The following is a 10135-nucleotide window of genomic DNA, read 5'->3' on the forward strand; positions in this document are numbered from 1 at the left end:
CAGGATACCACGCATAGAATTCTAAAAGAACTATTTTCATTAAGCTGTGGAAAACTATTGAGAATAAATCTGGAAGTGACAGGCAACAGCAAATAGGCCCGTCCTACTGTGAGGGATGTTTGGATTCATTTGTATCATAATTTCTCATTTTGTTAACAGGGCACTGACATTTTTCCATCAAATATTGCATAATCAGTAAGCTTTCATGGAAGGTCTTATTTGGTTTCTTCAAGCACTTCCAATTTTTTTTTCTCTTTTGAAGAAAAAGTTATATCTTTTGTTTACAAGTGAATGGATAAATTCAGGTGGAATGATGCTAATTCTGCCCTATAAGTTCTCCATTTTCAAAAATTACCTTGGAAACCTGTAATCGTGTATTTTTAAATGAATTTATTACAATATGATTCCAACAGTTGTGCTTTTCTTCCTTTATATATTCAGGTGTGGAAATCTGCTACATATGAAGTATCATCCTATAAATTATTCCTAATATTAAGTGTTGAAGAAAACAGCATAGTCCCAAACCATTAAGAGAAGCACCTTCCTTTCTGTTAGTTAACATCTCTGAAAAACGGCTGATGATATGTAGGAAAAAAAAAACTCAACACTTTCATCAATTATTTTAATTTATTAGCACCCAGGAAGTAGTTATGGCTATATTTTTTGGTTCCAAGATAAAATTAAAGCCACATAGTGTATTAGTCCTGCTAGGCAGATTGCCTGACATCAAAATCTTCACTGTGCCAAGAACAAGTAATTTTAAATACTCTGTGAGCTCAGTTTCATGAAGGGCTCCATATTCAACTTTTTGTTGGGAGTATTGAGAATAGACATACATTGTCTTTTGTACTCCTACTTTCTTTCTTTTTTTTTTTTTTTTTTGAGATGGAATTCCATTTTGTTGCCCAGGCTGGAGTGCAGTGGTGCAATCTCCGCTCACTGCAAGCTCCGCCTCCCAGGTTTGAGCAATTCTCCTGCCTCAGCCTCCCAAGTAGCTGGGATTACAGGCATGCGCCACCACGGCCGGCTAATTTTTTTTTGTATTTAGTAGAGATGGGGTTTTGTCATTTTGGTCAGGCTGGTCTCGAACTCCTGACCTCAAATGATCCACCTGTCTCGGCCTCCCAACGTGCTGGGATTACAGGCATGTGCCATTGCTCCCAGCCTATCCTACATTCTTGTTAATAAAATCCTATACTTCTTACCATAAATCAAGAACAATAATGTAACTTAACATTACTTTCTTTCAGTAGCACACTACTCTGTGTTAAGCCTACTTGAAACCATAGCAGGATACAACTATAGGTATCTAAAGAAAATAAAGCATTAACCAACACTCAAGGACAAGAAAAATATAGATGTTTAAGCACAGTTCCCTTTGTTACAAAAAACAGATTTAAAAATACAATCTCTACATAAATATTGTCTATTTTCCTCCTCCTACAGTTTTTCATTTTTATGGGCTTTTAATCTGGATATTTCTAAATTGCTAGTCAGATGATACTAGACATCCAGAATCTTTGGAAATAAATCCCACCAGGGAGCCATCATATTTTGTAGATCTGAGAACTTTAATCATTTTACTTCCAATTCTTCTTCAGGAGCTTTTAAATAGCCTGAATACAGTAAGAATGTTATACCTGCTAGCCATAAAATGAGCAAAGCAAAAGACAATATATTAACTTTCAGGTGGGAATTAAAGTATTTTGCACATTGTGTTTCTTAATGAAATGTTTCAGATTAAAGACTATCATATAGCTAGTGAATATTTTAGGCAGGTTGCTTTTTTCCATCATTTTTACAAGGCCATGTTTCCCAAAATATTTTCCTGTGGATCACTTGTTCTGTGAGATGCTATGTAGGAAAAAAAAAAAAGTCCACTTGTCGAATTCTATTTGCAAGGGATCCTGAGTTGGACATTCTTCTCTAGAAGATTTGCATTGATACTAGTGTATTAATGACAAACCCAAGAACAGCAATAATAAAACATCTAACCTCACTGATCCCAGAGATCATCAAATGTGTTTGTCTAACATAAAATTCCTCTCACCCCCACCATGTGACTTTTATTTATTAGTCCTGAAGAACTCATTAGGAAAAATGTTGATGGAAACAGTTATTTTTTTCCTAAACCAAAATAGGAGGCCAATGCTCATTTCAAAAACTGAGTTTTTTCCCTATTTCCAAACCAATGTATTATTCATGGACTTTTTCTTTAGAAAAGTGATGTTATAAAAAATGCTATTTCCCCTCAAAACGTAATACTTTCATGTTGATGCAAGAAAACATAAAGGGATACTAAAACAGGCAGCAACTGCCTCCATCACCCCAGCTTGCCAATTTAATAATACAGTTTCTCATTTATTCTGAAATCCCTTTGTTTGTCCCTATTTACACTCTCAAGACAAGGTTCTATCTCTCATTTTCATTTCACTGCCAAAGTGTCAACTGGATGATAATCCCATCAAGCCTATTTTAGATAGTTTACTTATATCTCCTTACAAATTTTCACACATCTGTGCCTCCATTTCTTCTGTTCCTTCTAGAAAGAACTCATCTTCTCCTCATTTTTCACCTTTTGAATTAACATAACACTTATTTTTCCGATTGCTTCATATATAACATCTCCTCTTGAATGTATTTCCTAATTTCTATTTTTTTAATGCATCCCTCACTTATTTGCATTTTCATAGAATATTGCTTATACATCTATAATAGTTCTGCTTAAACCCATGTTTAACTTTAACTTTTATTAAGATTGTTTTTCCTGTGTTTATAGACCATAAACCTCTTGAGAATAGGAGAACATGAGTTACTCTCTATACTGTGTAGAGCAGTTCCTTATACAAACTGGATATTAAATATTCATTTGTTGATGGATTGAGCAAATGTCAATAAATTTAAATTTGAAGTGAGATCTATTTACTCCCATGGAGAAAGACACACACTTAATTTCTACATTTTTGGAGTAACAAAATCCTAAATTTATTTCAACCTGTATTGCTCTGTCTTTAGGTTGCATACCCTTTCTTTATTTAAGCTGTATATCTTCACAACCCTGAGTTGTTATTCTAGAAAAAGATAATGCATTTTCTTTCCAAATATTCCCTCAATGATCCTTTAATTGAATTATATTTTGAATTAAATAGCACCAGATTCTTCTTGTCTGTGTTTTATGGATAGTTTCTGTGCTCGTACTATCATATTAAATGAATACTGGCATGAAATAGGTAGGATAAATAAGAGATTAATGCAAAAATTAAAATCTTGACCCATAATGATCAACAATAGAAATCACATCCTCTTAATGTCTCTCTCCCCTTCTTTTTCCTCAGCTCATAATTCTGCATGATTAAAATGTAGTATCAGAAGATAACAATATAAATTCAAATACTCAAGTAAAGTCCTACTGCACATTATCTTTCTTATTTTCTCAAAAGAATGAACATCAAAAACAATAACATCAACAAGCCACAAACAATGGGTTAAAGGCAGTGCTGACAGTAATGAGAATAAAGAACACAATATTCAGGGAAATGTATTAATGACCTCAGGTATCTAAGAGTTTGGTAGTGAAGAAAAAGGATCAATGCAATATTTCTAGAGGTATAAGGGATCTAAGGACAAGGTTTTCCTGAGTCACTGTTCTCTTGTTTCACCTGTGCCATGAACTGAAGTCAATTATAAGTATAAAGCATAATGAAACATAGTTATCCCCTCGACTCTGAAAATAATCCATTTAGAAAATAAACTGTAAAATATAAATGCCAAATTTTGAATACATACCACAGTCTCCGAAAGCCATTAGTAAAAAAGATACTAAATATTTTATATACTTATCAGACATTGAATTTACATAAAACCAAAACAAAGTATTCATAGAGATATTTAACAAAAAAGGCACTTTATTCACTTTGATTTTGCGCTCCCAAAATATGCTTCTCAGAGTTATCGCAAGGTCCATGCATCATAAGCTCATTTTCCCTTATAACTCTGTACAAAACCCTCAAGCCAGAGAAATGCATAACAGTTCCAAAACTTCAAGATACCAAAACTAAAATAAAAAACAAACAATAATAACAACAACAAAAATCCTGTAAGATTCTATTGTGAAGAAAAAAGCATATCTCCCAAGATGACAAATATGTCCCAGTCAGTATACAAACACTGGTCCCAAAGCACAAAATGCTGAAATACTGGGGAGGAGGGCCAGGCAGCAAAATAAAATCTCTCATCTCCCTGTGGGTCACAGAACATAAATAACACTAACAGAGAGCTAATAAGTGGACTCATATTACCCTTTGCTGTGGCTTTCAGGAAACCTTTCATCAAATTTATTGCCAGAGTTACTGCACATTATTGTGTCCTTTATTAGGCATTCTTCTCCCTGAAGATTAATTCAGGGCTTTATGAAGCTATGTGTTCCAGAGTAATAGATAATTGCAAGTACGTTAAGAGATGTCACATTCACATCACTATAGACACACTGAATTGTGGTCAAATATCTGATGACATTCTTGATATAGTATATTGACTCAGATTCCCCATGACAACTCTCCCTTTAGAGTACTGCTAAAATAGGAATCCTTAAGTGACATTCAGATTTAAGGAAGACAGACAATGCAGGGTAAGAACAGCTGTAGTATGTTTGATGAACTACATCTAAAATATTGCAATATAACGTTTCAGAAAGTGAAATATTCTGTCAAATCACAGTCTTGTTTCTTATCCCCTTGATGTCATCTGTGCCAAAAACCTGGATTGAACTCATAAAAATCTACCAGATGTTTTACATATTTGTCATATACCTAACTTTTAGGAGGATGAATTAGCACTGGTTTAATATGTACTTTAAAGACAATTTTAAATTTACAATAGCATGTTGACAAGTAAAATTTGAATGTTTCTCCATGATTTCTAATCCTATTCATCTTTCCATCCATCTATTCAATAACTGTTGAGCGCATGCTATCTGTTAATAACTCCTCTAGGTACCAGAGTAACAGCTTTTACAATTGGAAAAACAGCTAAGTTGATGTTTTAAGTTCTATGTAATGGATAAATGGACAGAACTGTGTCTAAATAACAAAGCACAATGTTGGATGGATATTTGGTAAATCTTTTTTTTTTTTTTTTTTTTTTTTTTTTGAGAAGGAGTCTCACTCTGTCACCCAGGCTGGAGTGCAGTGGCATGATCTCAGCTCACTGCAAGCTCTGCCTGCCGGGTTCACGCCATTCTCCTGCCTCAGCCTCCTGAGTAGCTGGGACTACAGGCGCCCCCCGCCATGCCTGGCTAATTTTTTTGTATTTTTAGTAGAGACGGGGTTTCACCATGTGAGCCAGGATGGTCTCGATCTCCTGACCTCATGATCCGCTCGCTTCGGCCTCCCAAAGTGCTGGGATTACAGGCGTGAGCCACCGCGCCCGGCCAATATTTGGTAAATTTTAATTCATATATTCAACACAGAGAGCTCATCTGTGTTGCCTATGCCTTAAAGTAGACTTTTGATTATGTGGCTTGGTCAAATTTACTGAAAATCCAAATTGCCTGTTTAGTTTAAAAAATGCTTCCTATATCTGAGTTTAATGTCGACATAGTATTTACATATTTTAACTAAGAGTCATATTTGCAAAACATGCTTTCACCTCTAGTGCAAATAGCATCATATTGAAGGAACTGTTTGACAAAGACAATGCATCCTATAGGCACTTAGCATGTGCCAGAAACTCTCTTAAGTGCATTACATATATTAGCAATGACTCTATCAGTTAGGTTCTATTATCCTCATTTTACAGATAAGAAAAACTGAGACAGAAGTTCCCACAGCTGGTGAGAAGGAAAGTCGGGATTACAATGTAGGCAGTGGCTAAATTGTTAGTCCCTATGTTATCCTACAGAGAGAGAGAGACAGAGAGACAGAGAGATAAGCAAGAAGAAGAAGAAGGAGGAGGAGGAAGAGGAGGAGAAGGAAGAGGAGGGGGTAGGGGAAGGGGGAGGGGGAGGAGGAAAATTTCTATGTTCTAGGTTGATAATTTTGAATTATGAAGCTTATAAAGTGCCAGAAATATCTATAGTCATAATTGCCTGATATATTATTCAAGGTGCTATATACGATTAAAAGGCAGTCACTTGGAATGAAAATAGAAATCTCATTTGTACCATTCTCCTAACAAAATATTATTTTACAATTATCAGTTGTGTAAGACATAAAGTTTTCCATATGGTAGCTTTCCTAACTAGATGGACAGAGGGGTTCCGCTGTAATTCTAAAGTTCAATGATTCATTTATTCACAATTAGAAAAGTAGCACCCACAAGTAAAAATTATAGTCACATTAATAATATGGAATATAAAAAGAACTAAGGGGCACAGAAATGGACTGCTATTAATTAGTCCAAATTAAAATCCACATGATCTTTCTTGATTGGCTTCACCAGTTTTGTCAGGCAATACAAACTGAGGTTGACTGTGTTTTTCTTTTTACAACTATTATTTTAAAAATTATTTTCTGTGAGGCATTTTCCACTGCAAACAATATTTCAATAATTCTAGAGCAGTTCTTCACTGCACAACAGAAGTAATAAGTGTAGACTTTCAAGGTTAAAGAATCCAACTGTATATAACTAGGCTATTTCTATGTGGAAATAACCTGAAGCAGTATCTGAAGAGTTTAAATAATTCTAGTCTTTTAATCTTTGCTTCTAGCCATTACCATCTTTGTGTGGAAAGTTATCTACAATAAGACCTTGTAGTTCATGTTTAGCAAGTTAGAAAGTCTTAACTAACAGAAGTAACTTGCTAAGCTTTAAATACAGTAGGATCCTTTTTAGCTTTATATAAGTATTATTATTTAGTTGGCATTTTAAGTCATTTATAGATAAAAGTGGTAAAATTTAGCAAAACTTAAAAACCTTGCATTTTTTAGACCTGACTAAATATTTGTATATTCTTAGAACATCAGATATTTCCCCAAGCCTGCAGCAATACAGCAGAAATCAAAACAAACAAACAAAATCTTAGAAATCTTGGGAAATGAGGCATACTTTTATAACGTCCTAAATGTCATATTTGATGAAAAAAAAATCTCCTTTGAATATAAGATATTAAGGGTCTAAAATGTGTGAAATGGTAAGATGATTTTAGAAATTCCTGTATAGAAATGGGGAATATAAAAATCAGTTGTTAAACTAACCCTTAATTCCTATGACAAATGATTCCATTAAACTATGTCCACTCATTTGAAATATACATTTGATAATAACTCATCATTTTGTCCTTCAAAAGAGCAGGAGGAAATGATGCTACTTAACTTTTGGAATGGCAAAGTAAGGAACTCAGCAAAAAGAAATGATACGGGCCGGGCACGGTGGCTCACGCCTGTAATCCCAGCACTTTGGCAGGCCGAGGAGGGCGAATCACGAGGTCTGGAGATTGAGACGATCCTGGCTAAGGCGGTGAAACCCCGTCTCTACTAAAAATACAAAAAATTAGCTGGGCGTGGTGGAGGGCGCCTGTAGTCCCAGGAGGCGGAGCTTGCAGTGAGCCGAGATCACGACACTGCACTCCAGCCTGGGTGACAGAGCGAGACTCCGTCTCAAAAAAAAAAAAAAAAAAAAAATACAACTGGTTCAATTTATCAAAAAGAAATATTTCAAGATTGGAAATCAGCCAAAGGCCTACAACAAATTGACAAAAAGTATTCAAGAAAAAAACCTTAGCAAGGACAATGGGAATGTGTGGCAGTTTAACATGAGGTAACTCTCATTCTCAAGTCCAACCTCCATGTTGTGGTAGCTCTACCAGTATAAGGCAGAGTGAACTAACACTTGGTACTCACACGGCTGGAAGGGGTCTGTCTGGATTTAGAACAAGGAAAACAAAAACTCATGGTCAGAGACACTGTGAAAACAAATAGTAGTTTTGGTTTTTTGGGTTTTTTTTGTTTTTTTTTTTTTTTTTTGAGACAGAGTCTTGCTCTGTCTTCCAGGCTGGAGTGCAATGGTGTGATCTTGGCTCACTCCAACCTCCTCCTCCTGGGTTCAAGCGATTCTCCTGCTTCAGACTCCCGAGTAGCTGGGATTACAGGTGCCCGCCACCACACCCGGCTAATTTTTGGTATTTTTTGTAGAGATGGGGTTTCACTATGTTGGCCAGGCTGGTCTTCAAGTCCTGACCTCGTGATCCACCCGCCTCGGCCTCCCAAAGTGCTGGGATTACAGGCGTGAGCCACCACACCCAGCCCGAGTAGTCTTGCTGACAAACATTCAGGAAAGGCCTCTCATCTTTTGCTGAATATGAGGACTTTGTGCATCCAGAAAGAAATATCCATGAAAAACTTCCACTGACTGATTTGAATATGTACCCCAATCCACACACAGATCCATTAACAAAGAGTGGAAACCTTATTCACTTTAAGAGTTTATGTGCAAACTTTGATCAATGACTGGTTTACTACTAAGTTATACTGACCCTGAAGTAAACCCTATGAAGCCAGTCTTAACAATATAAACAATAAAATTATCTTTTAAAAAAGATAAAAATGCAGAGACATCAATGGCCATACACTGCATGGGAGACAGACTCTACAGAATTAGTATAGGTAAGACCAAACAAATAAGCCAAACAAAAACACAATAGTAACGAAACAATCCATAGAAGGAAATCCAGATCCACAGACACTAAACTAAATTATTTAAGATGATCATTAAAAAAATGATATTCAAGAAACAGGAATATGTGACCCATACATAAGTAAAAGAAAAAGGAAGTCAAGAGGAACTGTCTCTAATGGTGTCCAGGTGTTGGACTTAGTAGAAAAAGACTTCAAAGTATTCATTTTAAATGTGCTCAAAGAAATAATGAAAACAGTGCATAAAGAATTAAAGGTGCATGTGTTGAAAATGACTCACTTAATAGAGAGTATCAATATAGAGACTTAATTTATTTAATAAACAACACTAAATAGAAATTTTGTAGTTGAAAGAAACAATAAATGAAATAAGAAATTCACTAGACTCATGCAGATTTTATCTGACAGAGGAAAACATCAATGAAGTTGAAGATAAAACAATAAAGATTACAAAATCAGAAGAATAAGTAAAACAAAAGAGAAATCAACAGAGTTTCAGTGACCTGGGGACAACATGAACCACAGCATCAGTATCATGCATTTTGGAATTCCTAAAATGTGAACAGTGACAGAGAGGGGCAGAAAGAATATTCGAAGAAATCATGGCCGAAGAAAGCATTACCAAACTTGAAGAGAAATGTTAATCTGAATATCTGAGAAGCTCAATGAAATCAAAGTAGGATAAACATAAAAAGACCCATGTCGAGACACATCATAAACAAGTAGTTGAAAGACAAAGACACAGAGAAAATCTTAAGGCACCAAGAGAAAAACAACTCATTACATAAAATGGAAATAAAGGAGGATTACAGTTGACTTCTAATCAGGAACAACAGACACCAGAGGGCCTATTATTATTCTACATTGTCATATTCAACGTGTAAGAGAAAATAAAAGTCTATCTACATATAGAAAAGCAACATTACAAGAACCAAAAATCAGGTGAGTGATTATAGTACTTGATTTTAACTTTATATCATGAAAAGACGCATTGAGGAAAGTAGGAGAGAAGGTTTTGAATCAGCAACAGCAATCCTTTTCCATCCCCTGGCAGTGGCCATGAGGTCCCGAGAGAGAATCTCTGCACTTTGGGAAGGGAGAGCACAGTGACTGGGGGACTTTACATTGAATTCAGTGTTGCCCTGTCACAACTGAGAATAAAGACATTCTGGGATCACAAAGGGAATAATTGGACCAGCCCTAGCCATAGGGAAGTCATCCATCCCAGCAGTCAGAACATGAGTTTCAGCCACTGCAGACTGAAGTGCTCTGAGGTCCTAGGTAAATTTGAAAAGCAGTCTAGGTACAAGGACTATGATTTCTAGGAAACTCTTACTGCTAGTCTGGGCTTAGAGCCAGTGAACTAAGGTGGCATGTGACCTATGGAGACAACAGCTGGTGTGGCTAAAGGAGTGCTAGATTGATACCTGCCTCCAACCTCAAACAGTGCAGCTCATAGCAACAAAAGTGACTCTTTCCTTCTACTTAATCAGAGGAGAGCAAAG

The sequence above is a fragment of the Pan paniscus genome, chromosome X (genome assembly GCF_029289425.2).
Source record: "Pan paniscus chromosome X, NHGRI_mPanPan1-v2.0_pri, whole genome shotgun sequence".
Taxonomy (NCBI): domain Eukaryota; kingdom Metazoa; phylum Chordata; class Mammalia; order Primates; family Hominidae; genus Pan; species Pan paniscus.